This window comes from Atractosteus spatula (assembly GCF_055471065.1).
Source record: "Atractosteus spatula isolate fAtrSpa1 chromosome 10 unlocalized genomic scaffold, fAtrSpa1.hap1 SUPER_10_unloc_1, whole genome shotgun sequence".
Taxonomy (NCBI): Eukaryota; Metazoa; Chordata; class Actinopteri; order Semionotiformes; family Lepisosteidae; genus Atractosteus; species Atractosteus spatula.
In genome coordinates this window covers 27,896-50,772 of record NW_028296612.1, presented here as the reverse complement: position 1 = coordinate 50,772, position 22,877 = coordinate 27,896, and the positions used below count along the sequence as shown (strand labels likewise).

At 40.1% G+C, this 22,877-nt stretch overlaps 1 non-coding gene across 1 annotated transcript; it reads right to left on the bottom strand.

Moving 5' to 3' along the window:
- Positions 1–22,124: 22,124 nt before the first annotated feature.
- trnan-guu (transfer RNA asparagine (anticodon GUU)) lies at positions 22,125–22,198 on the bottom strand. Its single transcript has one exon. It is a non-coding gene; the product is annotated as a tRNA-Asn (tRNA).
- Positions 22,199–22,877: the final 679 nt, after the last annotated feature.

The window sequence follows — 22,877 nt, the reverse complement described above, 5'->3', positions numbered from 1 at the left end:
TGTGGTCCGTAATGGGTCTAGAATGAAATTCTAATATACGTATATCATTATACGTCAATTAGACATCTCTGATTATACAGTATGTCCATTATACATAAATGGTTGGAGTTCTATTATACGGATACATTTAGAGGACTGTTATACCTATGTAGTTAAAGGTCTATTATACATCAAAGATAGGTCTTACAGGTGTAGAAACTAGTAAATCAAGCCAATGATTTGGTTTAGAAATTTATTCTGAAAATATACAATTATTCACACCTGAAAAATATATAGTTCAAATTATGCATTTTATACAATATTGTAATAAACATGATAATCATCATAAAAAACACAACTAGTAAACTTCAGCTACAAATTATAGTAACATGGGAATATATTGTAACGCTTACGGCCGACAGGTACTGTGTAAGAGCCGGCGTACCAGAGCAGGTGACGTCACCGCCCTTCCCTGTGATAGCAGGACTACAGCTACTGGGCTGAAAAGAGCTCTCTCTTTAGCTCACCGGGCTGGGTCGCTACAGAGAGACGCGGAAGTCCCGGGTTCGAGCCTCAGTTGGGAGGGGGCCGACCTAATGCGGCAAGGGCGCCCGCCTGAGCCCCCGTTGCGTTACAATATATAGTAATGACAAACACAAACTAATTACATTAACATGCTAATATTTAGCTCAAAACCACATTTTGATTCAAATATAAGTTTTAAAAATTACAACTTCTATATTTCCACGAAAATATTATTAATGTAGCACAAACACTACTTTCTAATAAAGACAGAATGAAACTGTTCTGTGTCTCATGGTGATCCTCCTCTCGATACTAATGAAATGTTTAATATGATCCCTCGAGAAAAAAAGGTGTCAATATCCGCCTGGAACGATTGATGCCCCATCAAACATTTTGTAATATCCCTGGAAGTTCATACTGCAGAAACCTGATTCGTGGCTTAAATTCAAGATAAACAATATTCCCACCTTCCCTTCGATAGCTCAGTTGGCAGAGCGGAGGACTGTAGTGGGAATGGTGAGGCGTCCTTAGATCGCTGGTTCGACTCCAGCTCGAAGGAAGGTGCTTTCGTGGACTTTAATCAAAGAGTTAAAATAGCGAATCTTTTTCACTCAGACGTTGATCAAAAGCTCAATAAACCACGAAGCAGAGGCTCTTGTTCCGAATTAAACTCCCGTCTGAATGTCTTGTTTTGGCCAAAATCTGATCTTTGAATTAAGGGACTACTCTGTCGGCTTTGTAATTCAAAAGTATATACAAATGTCACGTTTTTTTTTTGTAGATATAAAGGTGTTCTCTGTTTTCAAAGGAAAGGATATGTACTTAATTGCCTTTATGATTTGGTATTGATTTTGTATCGTTATATTATTAAGTTTGTGTTTTTTGTGTTTTTAACGTATTGTGGACTTATTTTTGAAACAAATGCTTACAAAGGCAAACAAGGCACACATCTGTTTATACCAGCGGTGAATTGTACATTTATATTTACAAGCTACTCTGCACTTTTGGGAGTATAACAGGTTCGATATAAAGTGGGAAAAATATAAAAGGGGAAAATACCCCGGACTGCGTGTAAAGCCCTCGTTGTGACTGTTGTTTTATTGTTAAATACGGCGTACTGTGCACGAAATTTTGCAGAAACACAATCTGATATTTTAATAATTATTATTTTAATAATTTGATAAGTATGAGGCCCCGGATCCAAATATTCAGTTCTGTTTTTTTTTTTAAAGTGATATCTTCTCTTCCTCTCGTGGAAATCACACGATGTGAGCAATTGTTTTTTGTTCTTTTTTTTCACGTTGCGATCCAAAGAGCCTCAGACGCCCAGTCTGACAGTAACCAAACCAGAATGGATTCTGCTGGGAGCCGGACTGAGCTCATTCTCTGTGCTAAAAACAGAATCAGCTCTTCCCCGAATACCATCTACAGCTGCTGGATGGTACTCTGCGTCCTGCTGCTCCAGCAATTATTTTGACGAAAGACAGATCACTTGTGCGCTTTTAACCTTCTCGCAGCTACAGGCGAGACTGACACTGGCGATATGAAGGCACCCGCTGGTACACCTTCTCTAACTTTCACAATCGCGATAAACATTTTTTTTAAAAGACCTTTGAAAAACTAGATATAGATAAAACTAGATAAAAAACATGAGCTTTATCGGTTTTTACATTAATCGATTTTGAATCAAATTTGATCTTTTTACATTGCATTTTACGTTAAAAAAGCGTGCATACCTAATCCACCAACAGACAGAGCAATATTTTATGTTGCCTTCCGGAGCTTTCAGCGTGTGATGGATTTGTATGAGCGTCTGTATGATACCACTACAGCATTGGCGCAGGTGCAAAATCCACTTTCACAAGACTTTTTCAGTGTCTTCTCCTCTCTCAAATGGACCGAAGCACAGGAGCCAATATAAGAGAAAACGACAGGTGTTTAAACAGAGAATGTCCCAATGTCTGCGACAACGCATTGTGATTTTGTATAAACGCAAATGGTTTATCAGTTAAAAGCCAACATCATTCTTTTAATACCCTACCACATATGCGAGCTGTTGTGTGAAAGAAAATTCATCTGTGCATAGGAAGGCAGAATAAAATCCAGAACTGTATTGGTGATATCGATAAACAGGGCTCATGTTCACAATAAAACTTTATTGTATAAAACGTTAAAATTCGTAAATATTTGTTTTAATCATGCAAAGTGTCTGTTAAAGCATTCATGAAGGATTCTTAGACAAAAAAAACACACCATTATATGAGAAAATATATTTACTATATGTGCATTTAACTTACTTTTTAACAATTTTAGTTTCAAGGTCAATGAAAATTGTTGCCCTGCTTTTTTGTCATAAATACACAAGCTTGTTATGTCTTGTGTCAGAAATAAACTGCATGAAACAAAACGTAAGTGCGACAAAGAAAACAAACATTTGCGTTTATAGTGCAATGTTATCTCGAGCCTTTAAAATTACTTTAAACGCAATTTGTTTTTCTCTGTAGCTCCAAGGCTTTGTCATTTAGGTGTGCTGTTTTTTTTTTACATGTTGTAAAAAAGTCGCTAAATCATACGAAACATAAAAACTCCAATTGTAAACAATTGACCATTCATATTCCTGAATTTTAAACCTATGGAGTATGTATACCTTGTCTTTGTACAGATGCAGCCATTCAAAATGCGCGGGCGATACCGCATTATTTTGCGGTACGCTGTACGCAGTCTACCGCAAGCTACCGGTAAATACCACGAGTTACCGTAAATTCTCCTATAATACGACAAGCAAAATAATAGTATCCGGAATTTCCGCAAGGTGGAGCTAATAAAGCTCAACCTCTCATGTTTGAGCTGTGGCCATCAAAGTCTTTAACGAAGATATTACTAATAGTATTAATAATGAATGACCTTGGACAAGCTGTAAGTGTAAACTCAAAGTATTGCCCTGGTCAACATTCTTTTTTTCATTGACCATCTTTGTAAAAGTAACACCACAGCATTTCGCAATCACGCATTTGTTTCCAATCATGCAAAGTACAGTGATTCACCATGCCTTTCACATGCTCATAAAAGAGATTGATTTAGGAACATAAACATATTACCGTATGCAAACTGTACTGTATACAGTATGTATATGTATATTTAATGTCTTAACTGTGCCCGTTTAAGTATTGACTATTCATATCTAATTTTACCACTGAAGGGAAATCTTAGTAGCTGAGCATAAAAAGAATAGGAGCATACTGCAACGCGTGTGAAGGCCATAAACGATATTAATTTTGGAACATAAACATACAGTATATGGCTGGTCTCGGTACTTTAAAGAAAACATACACGAAACATGGTTTCATTATGACCAGAATCTGTCTTGAGATATTTTTAACTTGATTTACAGTATTTGAGAGGTATGTCTTAACACCGATACTACAGTGCTTAAGTACTGCTCACGTATATGTTTCTAGGTTTATATTATGCATTTCATACGGTCAAATTACTTTTGAGCAACTAATAAGAAGCGCGAAACGGTATGCGTTTTACTTTCGTTTTGTGCTGGGACCCGTGGATTGATTAGAGATATCAAGTACATACAAGTCATTTTTTAAATGTTGTAGTTCGTCTTGAAAAAATGTTACGAGTACATCATCTATCAACAATTACACAGGTTCTGTTTCCATATTGCGGATTTTGGTTACGTAATATTATTTTCTAGATTTCACGTTGTGAATATATGATTTGGGCAAACAGAGCCGCAAAGAAGTACATTATGGGTTGTTGTTTTTTTTTTTTTGCAGTTTTATCTAGAACAAGCGATGCTTAAACCTTTGTCTGATTCTTGTGAAACTATCCACACGACAGTTACAGTACCTAGGAGTTGACTTCAGTGATGTCACTGATGGGATGTTTCTAAAAATCCATCCTCTGTAAAACGTCTTCTCTAGTTGTCCTGCATATGTATTCGCTAATGAAGCTGTGTGTTCTGAGCCTGGATCTCTACATTTCTGTATGAACCAGCTTAGAGGGCTAAAGACAGCTTGTGTTTAAATTGAGTGTAAGGCAATTTATGCTTCTAAAGTCATGGTCAGCATTTATTATTGTACTGTGCTGTAAACTTGTTCTGTGCCAAGTCACATTATTTTATAGCGTTTTTATAGCGTTATCAAATCTGGTGGCGCTGTGTTAGTTTCCTGACTCCCATGTCACATGGTCTGTGATTGAAACCTGTAATACCGGTTTAATTCGTTACAGCCAGCACTCCGGTTGTAAAGTAGAAGCAGGCGAGATTTCCAGCGAAAAACACCTCCCCCTTCTTCAGGTGTGAGGGTCTTCTGCTCAGAATGAAACGCTAAAATGTAATGTAGGCTCTGAATGGGTTCAATTATGATTTGGGCTTGATTAAGGTCACTGCCTTTCATCTAAAACCCTACTTGAATCCTTCTAAACTAAAAATCAGTGTTAGTGAGTTCTAAATAAAGAGGTATCCAAGTAACAGTGAAACGGGCGGACAGTCTGGGGAGATCGCCCGTTTTCCATGTAAATAGTTCCCTGGTTCCGCACCCCTTGGTGTTTCTCTCGCTCTCTCTCGGGTCACCTGATCATTAGCTCGAAAGATTTGAGTGCTTTGTGTATATTCTAATGGTAGTGGGGGCAGGGTGTGTGGGAACAGGTTTGGTTGACATTGCATTGGAGATCTATGTTCTTCACACCTGAAACATTTTCTCTGAAAGCAGTTTACTTCTTCGCAGTTTAACCGATCTTGTTACAGCATGTTACAGTTTACTATTATTAACCATATTAATTTTAAGTGCTTAATGTAAAATCTTGTAAAAATATATTTTCATTGTTCAAATATACATTAAGTCTGACTATCATATAATAAGTTAAATACAAAACTAAAGAAAAAATAGGGTTAAATATAATTCAAAATATTTTGCTAACAATGTTAACTGTTTATGAATAATAAAATGTATTAACTAAGGAGTAGGATGGCACAGTTGTTAGTATGTTTTTTGTTTTGTTTCTTTTTCATAAATACAACAGTAGTACCTGATGTCTCAGTGGCTTTCAAAATTAAATTATGCATGCAAACCTGTGAACTAGAAAGATAACTAAGATATCCATCCATTATATTCCATAATATCCATGAAATATATGGCGCTAAAATATGTGTGACGCAGTGGTGGCCTGACACGGTGAGGTGCCCTGGCAGCTGTATGATGCAGTGGTGGCCTGGCACGGTGAGGTGCGCTTGCAGCTATGTGACGCAGTGGTGGCCTGGCACGGTGAGGTGCGCTGGCAGCTGTGTGATGCAGTGGTGGTCGGGTATGTAGAGGTGCACTGGCAGCTGTGTGTTGTGACGCAGTGGTGGCCTGGCACGGTGAGGTGCGCTGGCAGCTGTGTGATGCAGTGGTGGCCTGGCACGGTGAGGTGCGCTGGCAGCTGTGTGGTGTGACGCAGTGGTGGCCTGGCACGGTGAAGTGCGTCACACCACACAGCTGCCAGCGCACTTCACCGTGCCAGGCCACCACTGCGTCACACCACACAGCTGCCAGCGCACCACACCGTACCAGGCCACCACTGCGTCACACCACACAGCTGCCAGCGCACTTCACCGTGCCAGGCCACCACTGCGTCACACCACACAGCTGCCAGCGCACCTCACCGTACCAGGCCACCACTGCGTCACACCACACAGCTGCCAGCGCACTTCACCGTGCCAGGCCACCACTGCGTCACACCACACAGCTGCCAGCGCACTTCACCGTGCCAGGCCACCACTACGTCACACCACACAGCTGCCTGCGCACTTCACCGTGCCAGGCCACCACTGCGTCACACCACACAGCTGCCAGCGCACCTCACCGTGCCCAGCCACCACTGCATCACACAGCTGCCAGCGCACTTCACCGTGCCAGGCCACAACTGCGCCACACCACACAGCTGTCAGCGCACCTCACCATGCCAGGCCACCACTGCATCACACAGCTGCCAGCGCACCTCACCGTGCCAGGCCACCACTGCGTCACAACACACAGCTGCCAGTGCACCTCTACATACCCGACCACCACTGCATCACCCACCTGCCAGCGCACCTCACCGTGCCCGGCCACCACTGCATCACACAGCTGCCAGCGCACTTCACCGTGCCAGGCCACAACTGCGCCACACCACACAGCTGTCAGCGCACCTCACCATGCCAGGCCACCACTGCATCACACAGCTGCCAGCGCACCTCACCGTGCCAGGCCACCACTGCGTCACAACACACAGCTGCCAGTGCACCTCTACATACCCGACCACCACTGCATCACACAGCTGCCAGCGCACCTCACCGTGCCAGGCCACCACTGCATCATACAGCTGCCAGGGCACCTCACCGTGTCAGGCCACCACTGCGTAACACCACATAGCTGCCAGCGCACCTCACCATGCCAGGTCATCACTGAGTCAGAGATTAAATAAAACCTCACTCACACCAAACAAATTTATATTTCTAAATATCACAACATGATCGAATTTAAGTCATTTTAATAACAATGAATAGTCACCTAGGCGTTACAATATAAACATTTATATTGATTTAAATAACGTTTTGATTTAAATCGCAAATGCGGGTTTAAATATATGTGTTTTTTGATTCACAATCAGACAAATGCAACATAAATTGATATCTTTGTCTTCTAAGTATCTTAATAAACTTTCAGCATAGCTTTCTCCCCGTTTAGATTTATTTTGGGATCAAACGTGGAAAGATTAGATTGTAATCGTTTTTATTTTTTAAATACATTTTAGAAAAGTGTAATCTATACTAAAAAGCTGTACACCACCTGCTATAAAGATACATATTGTAATACTTTCGGGTTCGGATAGGACAGACACAAGAACTCAGACTTGCGGAGTTAAAGCAAGTTAAAGCCTTGATTTTATATATCACCTTTAAAAGTGGCATCTCAAAGCAAAGTAAATACCCAACACTGATTGTACCCATCTGTCATGCTAATAAAGCAGCTTGAATTGAATTGAGAGAGGGGGGGGGGGTATATTTGCTTTGTGTATAAAGTACATTGTGAATGTTTTCACAGCCTTCACTTTGTCGTTTTTATGCCATTTTTTGACCACGCACGAATATTCCTATGTCCGTATCTTCGCAAGGGAATCAGCGCGAATTTTAATACTAATTAAATGACCGCGGGCACTTTCCACCCCCTCTACATTCTCAGAGTAGAACAGACTAACCTTCTAATGAAAGACGGTCCACCCCCCACGGACAGGAAAAGTGCCCACAGGCACTTAAACTTAATATGGTCAGTAACAGTAAACAGTAACATGGTCAGAAGGAGCACGTACAAACGTTTCCGAAATAACCACATGTAAGACTCTGATGCTTAAAATGTTTAGGGAGAAAGTGGAATACTGGTGTGTATTTTTTCTTTAAACTACCAATACCAGCCATATACAGTCTGTAACGTAGGGATTTCTATATGTCTTGATTTAGTGGTTACATTAGTGACAAAGGCTAAACTTTTAGCTTCAGTAACGTGTACATATCTCCCCTTTTTATAAAACGACATGGTTAAAAACTGTTCCAGAGCCACTGTTGTTTCATCAGTGAAAAGTACATCATGAAATGCCTCTCCCTGTTCAATCCACTGGAAAAAAGAAAAGAAGCATAAAGCTTCTGATGGTCATAAACGATATTCATTTAGGAGCAGCATCAGAGGTATGTTTTTAACTGCACTGCATTGGAGAGAATACCATAGTGTGTTTTTTTTTTTACTCCCTGGCGGAAACTGGCTTCCAGAAGAATCAGTATGGCTCAGAGATTAAATAAAACTTCACTCGCACCAAACAAATGTATATTTCTAAATATCACAACATGATCGAATTTAAGTCATTTTAATAACAATGAATAGTCACCTATGCGTTACAATATAAACATTTATATTGATTTAAATCGCGTTTAAATCACCTTTATTTAAAACCCATAAATAAAGCTGATACTGTTTAGACTTTTAATTATTTAAAACTGTATTAAAGCAGCACGATACACAATGCAACGTAAATTGCTATCTTTGTCTTCTGTGTAATAATGTTCACCTCTCTGTCCAGCAAATTTACAATAGTAATAATAATGAACTTTATTGTATATGGCGCCTTTAAAGGTGGCTCCTCAAAGCGCTTTACAGGTTAAAAACAATACTGTTAGGCTGGGAAAACGATTTTTTTTTAAGAAATACAAAATGAGATATAATGATATGTTCCGGCTTAGACATTAACGAAGAGCATAACGCGTGTACTGTATACACTCCAAGTACAACCCCCCTCTCTGCAGGAGTGCTGGCTGTGACGAATTGAACCGGTTTCACGGGTATTTTCAAAGTAGGAGGCGAGATTTCCAGCGAAAGACACCTCCCCCCCCCTCAAAAACCCAGTAAGTACAGTACTTACTAGTCAAAGGCTAGGCTCCTCAATGAAATCGCTTTAACATGCTAATGCGTTGGTGTAACAGTCCGGGCGTGGCAAGCTTCTAATTTCAACCCGACTACGGCGAAAGGAACCCTTCTTTCATTAGAAGACAATGAACATATTTTAGCCCTGAATGAATAAATAGCAAACATGGTTTACATAAAAGACATTTTTCCAAGAAAGTTTAGCCTTTGTCACTAATGAAACCACTAAATGAAGACATAAATATAAAAATCTTAAGATTTTTAAAATACATGACTTTGCTAAAATTTATTTGAAAATAAAAACAATTACAACCGCCAGGGGAGGGAGAGAACAGGGGAGGGATGTTGGTTTTGCATAAGGGGCGGGGCTATGGAAATTAGGTCTGTTTGGGAATGTGTAGTTACATGTTCTGACTGTTTGTGAATTATCGTTGTTGAGTATGGAGTGTTGAGGTATTGATTTTGTGTAATGCTTTATGTTGAAAATTGAGGTGGATTTTGTTTATGATAAATAGGATAAACTGGGATGTGAGGAAGGTTTTGTTTTGCATAAGGGGCGGGATTATGATAATTGGAGGACTTTGCGAGAGTAAAATGGTTTGATATATTTGATTTTGTATTGTGGTTGTTATCTATGTTTTTGGTTGGTATTATGTTTATATGGTTGTTTTTGTTGGTTGGTTGTTATTATGGTTATTAATAATACGATCTATAGTTGAAATCTGAGCCTAAATAAAAAGAAAAAGCAAGTGATTAGGTTTATGAGCAATCTAATTACTTATTCGTTTAAAACGCTATATAAAATAAAGTTTATTATTAATTTGCTGGACAGAGCGGTGAACATTATTATGCATAAGACAAAGATAACGATCCTGATCAGTTTAGAAATCTGTGTACGCTGTAAGGTTTTGACTTCTTAAACTTTTAAAATACACGTTTTGAATGGAAAGAAATCCTCTTCCTGGTACAGTATGTATAGCAAACCAGCACGTCTTTTTTCTCCAATCAGAGGGGTGTCAGATGGTGTCAGCCAATCACCATTCTGAAGCCCTACCATAATCTCTGGTATGGGGAGACCCCAGAATTCTGTCCCATAGTTTAGACAGATGATAGATACTTTTATTGATCCCGTGAGAGAAATAAAGTAAATCATTTTCATTTTAGGAAATTATTAAACGCTCGGTTAAAAGCAAAGGAGATTGTCTGTTATAGTGGACATAAAAACAAGAGTTCGCTGGCATTATATCCTGGAAGACACAGACCGGCGCCAGACCGGTAAAATGCCTGATGAACTAGGGATTGGACAGTTTCCAAGTGCTTGTACAATCGATGGAAATGTTCAAATAAATGTGCAAAAGAAATAAACAAAATAATCATTTATTTCTTTATCATATTGGGTAGCTAATGTCCTCTCTTTGCTAGTTAGTGGCTGTGTTTCTGCATTGGGTAGCAACGGGTGACTGTTCTCAGGCGGAAGATGTAAACAGCTTAATGTTCGTGTTAAATAATTTTTTTTAATTAAAATTCATTCTATACAGCAATCGCATATTTGGGTACCGTTTCATAAAACTTTCATGCTTAAAATGTTTAGGGAGAAATGGAAGACTGGTGTGTATTTTTTCTTTAAACTACCAAGACCAGCCATACACAGTACAGTTTACATACATACAGTAATGTTTATGTTCCTAAATTAATATCGTTTATGACCTTCAGATGCGTTATGCTCCTCTTCTTTTTATGCTCAGCTACTAAAATTTCCCTTTAGTGGTAAAATCCATATAAATATTCAAAACTAAGCGGATTAAAATGTGCACAGTAAAGACATTAAATGATTAAATCTTTGCACTACCAACCAATGCACCACGAGTGCCCCTGTCAGTCATTTTGGCCAGCCAATCACTTACCGCGGTGCCCTCCGGTGCCCTGCGGTGGCTTGTGGGTAGGTTACTGTACCGCGGGTTTTTACCGCGCATTTTGAATGGCTGCATCTGTACATTACACGGGCGGTAATCTGTGTTTCGCCGGGAGTGTGTACGGTTTGTTGAATGAAGGTTGTACCGATGGGGAAATGTTACAGGGCGCTAAACGAATGCACAAAGAGTTGGGTTTTCTAGAGAATCAGAAAATTCGTTTGTCAGACATTACAGCTTTTGAAAAACACTTAAAGGTGGTCATTAAAATTTTGTACGATGACCAGGGTGATTGGAAATATTTTACAACGGGGCCCACACCACCAAATTCTAAAATACTTTTTGTTCTACTGCATGAAGAGCATTTTTACGGGGTTTTAAATATTAAAGCTTTTGTGGGGGCGGCGTATTTTTGCACTAACTGCCATGCGGCGTATAGCCACAAGAACGCACACGCCTGTGTTAAAGCTTGGAAAACCTGTTTAGATCCCCAGTGTTGCGAAATTGATGCAGAATTTCTGAATTGCCCAGCCTGTAAGGTCTTTTGTCGTAGCTCTCAGTGTTTGGCGAGACACTTTCAGAATGCGGCGACGGGTGTTAGTAAGTACGAGCGCAGGGTCTTTTGTGAGAAATGTGGGGTTTATAACCTCGCAAGTCACAAATGTAAAGAGAAACTGTGCTCGCGTTGTAACTACGTGAACAACACCCTGACACACATTTGTGCTACATACTGCCTTTGGACAACCCCAAAATTTCAAACAAGTACATTTTTTTCGACTTTGAATGCATGCAAGAAACGGGGACACACATACCAAATTACGTCCACGCCCTTCATATTGACTATAAACGAAGCTGGGAATTTTATGGTGAAACTTGTCTAAAGGATTTTGTGTGTAAATTTATCGATAGACGTTTCAAAAACCATACGTTCATATCGCACAATGGCAAGGGATATGACAATTACCTAGTGATCAGACAGTTGTTAGCTGAAAAGATGGACGTTGAACTAATTAATCAGGGTTTTAAGATAATGTGTATGACCGTAAAAGCTCTGAACATCAGATTTATCGATTCTTTAAACTTTCTGCCTATGAAATTAAGCAAACTGCCGGCCGCCATGGGGTTCCCCGGGTGTAAGGGTCATTTTCCACACTTGATGAACACTTCAGAAAACCAAAATTATGTCGGACCGATGCCGCCGCCAGAACTTTACGGCGTTAACTACATGCTGCCGAGCGAGAAAGCCGAGTTTTTGGTTTGGTATGAAGAATGCAAGGGAAGTGTGTTTAACTTACAGAGAGAGTTGAAACGTTACTGCCAGTTGGATGTGGCAATTCTAAGAGAAGGCTGTGTCAGGTTTCGGGACGAGGTCAAGAATATGACCAGACAGACACGCGTGACTGAGTCAGGGGCCGCCTGCGTTGTGTGCATCGACCCCTTTCAGTTTGTGACCATCGCTAGTGTCTGCATGGCCATGTTCAGACGTTTTTACAGGAAGAGACGATAGCATTGCTACCCCATGAAAATTACCACCGCCAGCAAAAACGATTTTCTACACCCAGCATTCAATGGCTTATGTACATCGAACACACAGAGCCCGTTAAAATCCAACACGCGTTAACCATGGCCGGTGAGTTCAAGGTTGGTCCATATTTTCTGGATGGTTATGCTGTAATTGGCGTTTGTGATTGTGAAAACGATTTTAATCCGCTGACAAACACTACTTTTGGTTGGTTGTACAGAAAGACGATGGTGAAAATTAATTTTCTCAAAATGAGAGGTTTTAACGTGCGTGTTTTGTGGGAGCACGAGTTCAGAGACATGCTAGTTGAAAATGGTGACTTGGGTAAATTTCTAACAGCTGCGCAGTTACCAGAGCCTCTGCAACCGCGCGATTCGCTTTTTGGGTTGAGAACAAATGCTATTTGTTTGCATTACACAGCGCAGCCCGGTGAAAAAATTCATTACTATGATTTCACCAGTCTGTATCCGTTTGTGAACAAAACTAAAAATACCCACTGGGGCACCCCCGAATAATTAATTACAACTTTGGAGATTTAAAACTGTATTTCGGTTTAGCGAAGGTGAAAGTTTACCCACCCAGACGTTTGTACTTTCCAGTTCTTACAACCAAAATTGACAAAAAACTGTTTTTCACACTGTGTCGTACGTGTGCTGAAACAAAACAGACCACTCCCTGCGAGCACAGTGATGAAGATCGCGCCTTGACTGGTGTCTGGTGCACCCCTGAATTGCAGATGGTCTTAGATCTGGGGTATAGAGTGTGTAAAATTTACTAAATTTGGCATTTCAAAAAGGCCTCACACGATCTTTTTTCCCCGACTACATCAAACTGCATCTGAAAGGGAAATAGGTAGCTTTGGGGTTTCCAGAGTGGTGTACAGATGTCGCGAAACAACAAAGATATATCAGCGAATATTATGAAAAAGAGGGTGTCCGGCTGGACCCCGGCAACATTAAAAAGAATCCGGCCAAAAGACAGCTTTCAAAAATTGCCAGTTTGTGGGGCAAGTATGGGCAAAGAGACAATTTACCACAGACCACCATTGTGAGAAACTTCGATGAATTGTTCAGGTACTTATTTACGGCATATCATGAGGTGTCAGCCTGCGAGTTTATCGATGAAGACACAGTCTGTGTTACGTGGAAACACACTAAACACCACTATACGGGCCATTCAAACACTAACATTTTCATCGCTAGCTTTACATCAGCCTATGCCCGCTTGGAGTTATACAACCTGCTAAATGCTTTGCAAGGCCGCTGTCTGTACCACGACACAGATTCCGTTATCTTTGTGAGCCGGGAGGGTGAGTGGAATCCGGGGCTGGGTGACTATTTGGGTGAGCTGACCAGCGAAGTCGATGCTGGACAACACATCACTGAGTTTGTGTCAACAGGACCCAAGTCATACGGGTACAAGCTGTCTGGTGGGAAAGCCTGTTTAAAGGTGAAAGGCATTACACTCAATGTGAACAATTGTGAAAAAGTTAACTTTGAGAGTTTGCGGGACTTGGTTTTTGACTATGGCGTTAACCCTTATGCAGAGTGCCGGGAATTTAAACATTTCTATTCAACAGCCGATGATCGTGCGTGTTAAAAAGGATTGGCGCAGTGAGACCCGGACCTTAATGAAAACCCAGAAGGTGGTGTACGACAAGCAGGTGGTGCAAGAAAATTTGACATCGTTGCCCTACGGATATTAACACGATGGATGTCGGGTTAAAACACTTTTTCATGCATTTTGTCCAGACCCTCGAATTGCGGTGAAAGTTATTTTATAAAATAACTCTTGGAGAACGGTGATACCATTATGACTCGTAAACCCGAAAACATAGTCTGGTGTTACAGCTGCTGGCAACCTCTATACGCTGAGTTGCTTGTGAAATTTCCATACATTCAGTTTATAGAAGGGCTACCGACGTTGTTTTCCGACGACCAGCTACTGCCACCGGATAGAGTAAATTTGATTATAGTTGATGATTTGATGGAGTCTGCGTGTGAAAATAATGAGATAGAAAAACCTTTTACCAAATACGTACACCACCGAAACCTCAGCATCATGTATATCGTCCAAAATGTGTTTTGTCAAGGCCGGAAAAGTAGAACCATAGCGTTAAATACAAAGTACATGGTGCTGTTTAAAAACCCTAGAGATAAACTACAGATTACAACCCTGTCCTGGCAGATGTACCCCGGTAAAGCGTTCGATGACGCTACTAAAAAACCTTTCGGTTACTTGTTGGTGGATTTAAATGCCGACACCCCAGATGACTATCGCTTGTGAACAGGTCTTTTCCCCCCAGATGAACCCGCGGCTTATGTATTTAAAGAATCTAAAAGTCGGTGATCTCGCAACCATAGACTCAGTAGAAAAAACACGTTCGGGCCGTCGTCATGTCTTCACGCGTTTGGAGAAACCTGACACTTACATTTTCTGGTAAAAGCCAGCCCCAGTCACCGGAAAGCTATTCTCTGTAGGGCTTCAGATGATCTTGTACAGGCAATAGCTAAGCCTGCTAAGCAGTTTGGGACCCTGAAGAGAACGCATAAGCTTTTAAAGACTTTTAGTCAAAAGGGTCTTTCTCTTAAAGGAAAGAGACTCTTGGTGAACCAGTCCGGCACTATTATCGGGACACTGTTGAGTATTGCAGTACCATTGATTACGGAGCTTCTACAACACCGATAATGGACCACACTGAAAAAAAATGTACCTTGTACCTCAGAAACAGCTCGATCGACTCCAAGACCGGTCCGGCAACGAAAGCGATGTGAGAAAAATAACAACCCGCAGGTTGGATGACGAAATGAGAGACATTTTTCAGAACTCGCATCTGCCTGAATATGAAAAAGTGAAATTGTATAGTCAGGTGTTACAACGGTATTTGACATTAGTACGCCAGGAGGTTTCTGAAGAGGGGACTTTAACTGTTGTACTACCCGAAAATGCACCCGCCGATCTATTACACGCGTTACCACAACAGCCGTCATCGACCGACAGCGCGTCTCAGTGGTTCCAGAGAAATGCCGAGATATTGTTAAAGACTATGGCACGCAATAAACCATTAATAGCCTGGAATTAAAAAGGAAAATTTGTGTACAAGGGGGCACCCGTTGAGGGCTCTCACATGATTGATCTTGTCAGAGCTCTCACACAACAGCAATCAGTTGCGGCCGGTAAGAAGCTAAAAGGTTGGGATGTGTTCACAGGGGTTGGGATATGTTCACAATCAATGTACCAGGCACCTTGCTAGCCAACGCTGGTAACCGAGAGCTACTTGAAAAACTCAAGTCTGCCCCACTGTGGTGTGCAGCGTCTGTCAAAACTTTAAAGCCCCATGTCCCGCCCCCTTTTCAACCAATGGTGTGTTGTTATAGGGCGGATGTCCCGCCTTCCCCCACCGAGCAGTAGTGTGATAGAGAGGTTTATCAGAACTATTAAAACAAAAATGTGGAGGTACCTGACACACAAAAACACTTCGATATATTGCCGATCTGTCTGATCTTATTTACTTTTATAATCATAGTTACCACACGACTATTAAACGAACCCCGGCTTCTGTTACGACTGACAACTCCTTTGAGATGTGGAGAACTGTCTGTGGCGAACACTTTAAGCGAAAACCGTCAAAGTTTTCATTTAATGTGGTGATCATGTGCGGGTGTCCAAAATAAAGGGAGTGTTTGAGAAGGGGTATGAACAGACCTTCACAGATGAAATTTTCAGTGTCAAAGAGCGGACCCCGGCTCTGAAAACCTATTACAAACTGCAGGACTACGCAGGCGATGACATTAAGGGCTCCTTCTACGCGGGAGAGCTACAGAAGATAAACCCCACTGCTGAAAGCGTCTATCGCATCCAAAAGATTTTAACAGCCAGGGAGCGTGGTAAAAACAAACAGCTTTTGGTAAAGTGGCGAGGCTGGAGCGATAAATTCAATAGTTGGGTAAAGGCTTCCGAGGTCAGAGACATATAGAGGTACTGAAAAATGAACCCCAATGGCTTCAATGTTACGCTGGCCAGTAATTCATCCTCAAAAATGTTTCCAAAGAACACCAGCACGTACTTCACAGAGTATCTAGCAAAGGCGATTGACCTGGACAGGAACTGGGAAGTAGGTCTGGTCGAGCTGCACTATCCGCATACGCTAAACACGTTTGATCAAGATGAAGATTTTCTGTTTGTCAGCAATGAGACTATATGGACACGTACCTTACCTGGAGGGTACTACTGCAACATCGATCAGCTCATGCATGAAATGAAACGTGCTGCGGAAAAATCCAAGTTTTAATAGTTCTGTTAAAACTCTCTATGACACTAACCTTCACATCGCTGGCCGTAACGAAATGTTCAATATTCTCACATTTGAGAAAATTTTGGAAGGTCCTGTTAAGAAATTCTTTTCCCTCGTCCATTTGTAGCTTTTTAGGAGTACGACCCTCTTGAAGTATATTTCGGAAAGCGCTTGTAACCGCCCCCTCCAGACTTTTCAGTGGCATGGCCCAGGCATATTTAGACAACATGTTCATACGTGATAAGATGTAACAGGAACCATCGTTGAACTCACTGTAGTCTCTCATGTCCACCAAGTCGGCCTGCCACTGCCAGTCCATTTCGGGTACCAGCGTCCTGTTTCTCTTAAAGCTCAGGTGCGCCTGCTTGTGCAGCGTATAAGCCAGCTGGCCGGACAACCAGTCTGACACCCGGCCGCGACTGGCGCTCACACCCCGGGAACTCGTGGCTCTCGCCAGACTTCCCACGTCACCGTAACTCCCCAATTCCCTAGAGTTATAATAGAGCGCGCTCAACCCCGCGGCAGATATGATCGCCTTCCAACCCTCATCGCTAATACGTGCTTTCATACACTTATTTATAAATCATTAGCTCCGGTGGAGGGCGGGACATCCGACCATAGCAACACACCATTGGTTGAAAAGGGGGCGGAACATCCGCCAACCACGGCCTCCCATTGGCTGAAATGGGGGGCATGGTACCTGTCAAAATGTTTGACGAAAGGTGTCGCTTTATTCTACTTACTGGTCTTACTGAATATTATTTTGATTAAAAATAGTACTTTAATAAGCAATAAATGGCACCTAAAATAGTTTGAAGGTGAAGATCACTTAAAATCAACTACAAATGTGGGAACTTAAAATTTGTAAGATTATAAATTGCATGTAGCACATTAGCAACACTACAGTAATGCTAATATAACAATAGTGTAAGAAAATCCTGATCCAATTCCTTTCAAATGTTAATACAAAATGTGAATTATTTCAGAGTTTCAGAAGTGGGTATTGGGTCTCCTGATAGAGATCAGAGATGAACTGAGGCGTGTGGGAAGGTGTACAGAACTGTTGGACTCCCAGTTCCACATCAAGAGGCTAAGCACAATGGATGAGTTCTGTACACACAAGCGAGTCTTTGCTGCTGGTATAATATTACTGTATATTCTCTCTGTGGTGTAGAAAATATTCACTAGTATTCTAGGTTACAGATGGGTCAAAATTTGACAGCCAACATCTGATTAATAGGATCCATCTCTGGCATAATTTCTTATTTTTAGTTTATAATGTATAATATTACTTATCTTTTAATGCCAAAATAAAGTGTTTTACATAATGTTCTATGTTCTAAAATGTTACTACAATTTAACTTTGAAATATGGTCACTTTGTATTCTAAGACTGAGCAAATACTGCAGAAAAGTGCAGTTAATATGTGAAAATGTGTTCGTTCCATTGAGTGGTCATGGGTTATGTGTATGTCTGATTAGTTGATTAATGAAGATCCAATAGTAAAAAAAGCTTCTAATATTGTTTCAAATATAATATTATTTCCAAATAAACCAACTTTGGAGAGTAGGTGGCAGTGATGTCAGAGGGAGTGTGTTCACAATGTTGTCAAGGTATTGCTTATTGATTTTTAAGATGTTTTTACGTTACATTTGTACTTTGATCAAGTTAAAATATCCACAAAATTTAGTTTATAGATATTTATAGAAGAGATAATCATCATTTATTTGAGTACTAATATTATAAAATTTTCTCCTAGCTGCAGTGCTGAAGTCCCACCCAACAACAACAGAAAAAGAAATAAAGGAGCACACAATGCTTTGTTTGTAGATTGCGTATGCAAGGCAGGGGGCCTGGAAGTCTGGACACTGGAAATGATAAGTTGCTGGTTTTAACTGTTAGGACAATTCTAGAGGTCTTTGCAAATGGTGAACAGCAAAAGTTGGTCTTAACTTCACATTGTAATAATATTTTCTTGGAAATATAGAAGTTATAAGCTTCAAAATTTACATTTGAATTGAAATGTGTTTTTGAGTTAAATATTAGCATGTTCAGGTAATTAGTTTGTGTTTGTCTTTACTATATATATTGCCATGTTACAAGAATTTGTAGCTAAAGTTTATTAGTTGTGTTTTTTTATAATTAGCCATATGTTGATTACAATATTGTATATAATGTATAATTTGAACTACATATTTTTCAGGTGTGAATGATTGTATATTTTCAGAATAAATTTCTAAACCAAATCATTGGCTTGATTTACTAGTTTCTATGCCTATAAAATCTATCTTTGATGTATAATAGACCTTTAAACATATGTACAATAGTCCTCTAAAGTTATCCGTATAATAGAACTCCAACCATTTATGTATAATGAACATATAATCTTAGATGTATAATTGACATATAACGATATATTAGAATTTCTTTCTAGACGAATTACGGACCACATTTATATGTCTAAGGTATGTGTTTAATAGAAGTATATTCTACATCTTTTGCCCACTGGGCCAATTGTAATAATGGCATATTGTAAGTGGATTGTAACTTCAAATTGATCATTCCTGAGCTTTATAACTGTGTATCATTTCTTTTAACCTTATTTTAATATTTTTTAATTATTTTTGCATTTTACAGAACTTTTTAAATATATTGTGAGCATTTTAGCATAATTTTAAAATAGGACTATCAATGCTCCTGACTTTTAAACCTGTATTTCTTCTGGACATTAATCTCTCCACCTGCAGATGAGGAGGGAGGTATTTGATTTTAAATTGGTTGATTTGGGGGGGAAATGTACATGAATTTCCTTGTGTGTATCACCAGTGGGAAACGGCATTTTTGGATGAATTGCAATCTATACTGCAAGGCCTTCAGACTGATATAGTAATGACTGGAGATTTAAATAACACATTTGATACATCACACAGGAACAGTATAACATCTAAAATGGCAGAACCCTCTAAATCACTGAAAAAATTCAGGCACATTCATAATCTATAAGATGTTTGGTGGTTACTGTGTCCTGCTACCCTTTCATATTTTTTAGTGTGCACGAATCTGTCCCTCTTCTTTTACTAGTTTTTAAGGAATATTCTGAAATCTCTGATTACAAGATCAAGCCAGAAAAAAATGATGACAATTAGTAGGAAGAAAGATTCAGTAGAATGTATTGAAAATGTCTCAGGATGGTCAGGAGGCGCGCTGCGAGAATGTCCTGCCCTTGGGAGCCTTTCTGCTCCTGGGCTGTCCTTCCCTGGAATTCTTTAGAATAGTCTCGCACCCCTGGAATTCTCCTTAGAAATTCTCCTTCTGGGAGCTCTGTGTTGCCTGTTTTTACCTGGAGGAACTTCAGCTCGTTCATTGGCTGAAAGTTCCATGGGCATCAGAATCCCACGTGGGTTACTCGGCCCTACCAGTCCCTGATTGGTTGATCAAGGTGAGATATGAGTCACTTACTCCTGACACTTAGGAATGCAGTCCAGATGTCCATCTGGCACACCCTAGACAGATAGGCGCCAATGGATGACCATTGATCATGATAGCCAGGCTTAGCTAAGTGCATCCCCATTTGGGAGCTGTCCCTTATCAAAGAAACCTTAAATCAGCCTGCATGAATAGTTTCTCTGTGGCTGCACCACAGAGATGAACAGAGAGATGGGGCCTTATTTGGGAAAGCACAGCAACACTTAATTCTGTCTTATTAACAAGCATTGCCGCTACAATTAGTAGGAAGAAAGATACAATGTATTGAAACTGTAATATGTTGTAAAGGATTAAAGGGAAAAGAAATACTTTATCTACGCAAACTAATTCAACTGAGCTCCTCTAAACAATATAGCCTGAAGAATTGCCAAAGCACAATGTATCAATTTGGGTGACACTGGGGGAAAAGGATCACAACATTGAGAACCACAAGGCTTATTTTCAACAGCAAACTTTGTGCTGAAAATATTTGACAAAAAAAGGAATATTACACGCACGGAAACCAATATTTACCACTAGGGTAGAATGCAGCATAGAACAGTTGATTGAATGTTAGTGTAACTCTATAGTGCATCACAGAGGTCAGTCTCTTCCCCCTCATTATGCAGGCTGACTTGTTCACAGTGAACTGTCCTCCAGCGATAGTCAGCTGTAATCACCGACGCAGACATGATGTTAATACTCTGACAGCACCTTGGCTGATTTGGTTAAAGTGTTTTCCCCCTGGTTATAAAACGTCTCAAAATTCTGACACTGAGGTGTGAGACACAATGTAACAGGCTCTCATAATCCTGAAGTACAATAAATTTTACTGTATTGTTTTTTAAATTTGATCCTGTGAACATTGCATGTCCCTCCTTCCTCATTACCAAAACATCTCAATGTCACCAACAGTATGTACATTTGTTATTACAACACTTCACTGTTGCATTTCTGAGTTGTGACATTGTGAACATGGCATGTTAAAGTATATAGAATATCTAGATCAGAACAGGCTAAATGCAATTCATAGTGATTTATCATTTTCTTATTTTCTAAATGAAAAAAAAAAATTCAGTGATTATGACACTTCGGTATGATATAAAATATGCTTCAATGACAGAATAAATAATCATGGAAAAAATACCCACAGTGGTATTCATATTTGTGATTATAGGAATGTTAAATATCAGGTGAGTAGCTGCGTCAGCATGCGTAGGCTGCAAAGGAACAAGTAAAGGACTATTCCTGCTGAAAAGAGAAGAAAAGAATCACATTTCGGCTGTGGAGCCTTCTTCAGGTGTGAGAAAGACAGGGCAGTAAGCAAAGATAATTTTCTTTTTATCTTTGCTGACTACAGTTTATCTTTGATGACAACATCAAAGACATTAAGTAATTTTTACTGCTAACAGCTCCACATCAACTTCCTTTAATATATAACCTCATCAGATCTCTCAACTCCCAACTCTTCCAGTTTCTCACTTCAGAGAAGGATAAAACATTCAATCATCCTCTACAGAGAAAAACCATCAACACCCCTACCACCTCCACCAATCCTAACCTTGTTGTTACTATACCCTCTGACCTTTCCCTTTCAACCCTTTGCATCCTCAGCTAACATATTTTAAAATTACAATAGACTATATAGTATTTATGTTTAAATTTAAGGTAAATATGTCAAAATATCAAAATCCAACTGCACAGTGCTATCGTAACAATGCTTGTCAAGTTCTCAAACAAACCTGCATTGTATTTTTAAAATATTTCAGCAGAGGATTCAACTGGAGTATAAATGACGATTCGACGATCATTTTTCTTGGGTGAATATGGTTTTCTGGGGAGTTACGATGTTGGGCATTATTGGACATTTCCTGGTGATCCTGACACGTGTTAAACACTCGCATTTGTTGCAAATATTAAAATGGCTATGGTTTCGCTGAGAAATCCAATCGACCGAAGACAATATTTACATCGCCAAAGAAACTCGTCCCTGGGTGGAATCGAACCACCAACCTTTCGGTTAACAACCGAATGCGCTAACCGATTGCGCCACAGAGACTGACTTGTAGGTTGTTCTCTCGAATCACAAATTCCCGGTTAAAAAAAAAATCTCTAACCGTTTATTTTGCCAGCCGGTAATATTTCTTCTGCACTGATAACCAAGAATTGGATTTCATTTTCCGCAAGCTGTGTGAATTTCATCAAAAATAAGTTTTCCAGAAAGGAAATGAACACATGCATTTAACGAAAACAAGCCCTTTGTGAGTGCCCAAAATGGTACGTTCTGTACTACAAGAAAGGAAGAAAGACACGGCGGGGATTTGAATTTCGTTTTTTTTGTTTAATAAAGAGGCGCTTTAACCAACTAAGCTACGGTGACAGGATAACCATCACCTTTTACAGCCAATTGGACACACCGCTCTGAGACATCTGCGTTCAGTAAGCGCTGAACCTGCTCTCAGAGCAAATTGCCTCCTTTACATAGCAGCCCCGACACTGAGAAACGAAGAGAACTGGCTTTAATCTGGCATTTTTCATGTCCAATGCGTTTGACATCTCCCAAGGGCGACAGAGTTCTTTTGCGACACTATTTCTTCTTCTTTTTTCTTTCTGTAAGCTTTGATAAAAAAGAAAAATCGTGCAAGGGAAAAATGTACTTTTTTTCATAGAGAAAACGTGCACCAGGAAATGTGATGAGAAGAAATGATTTAACATGATACGTGACCTAATTTATCGGA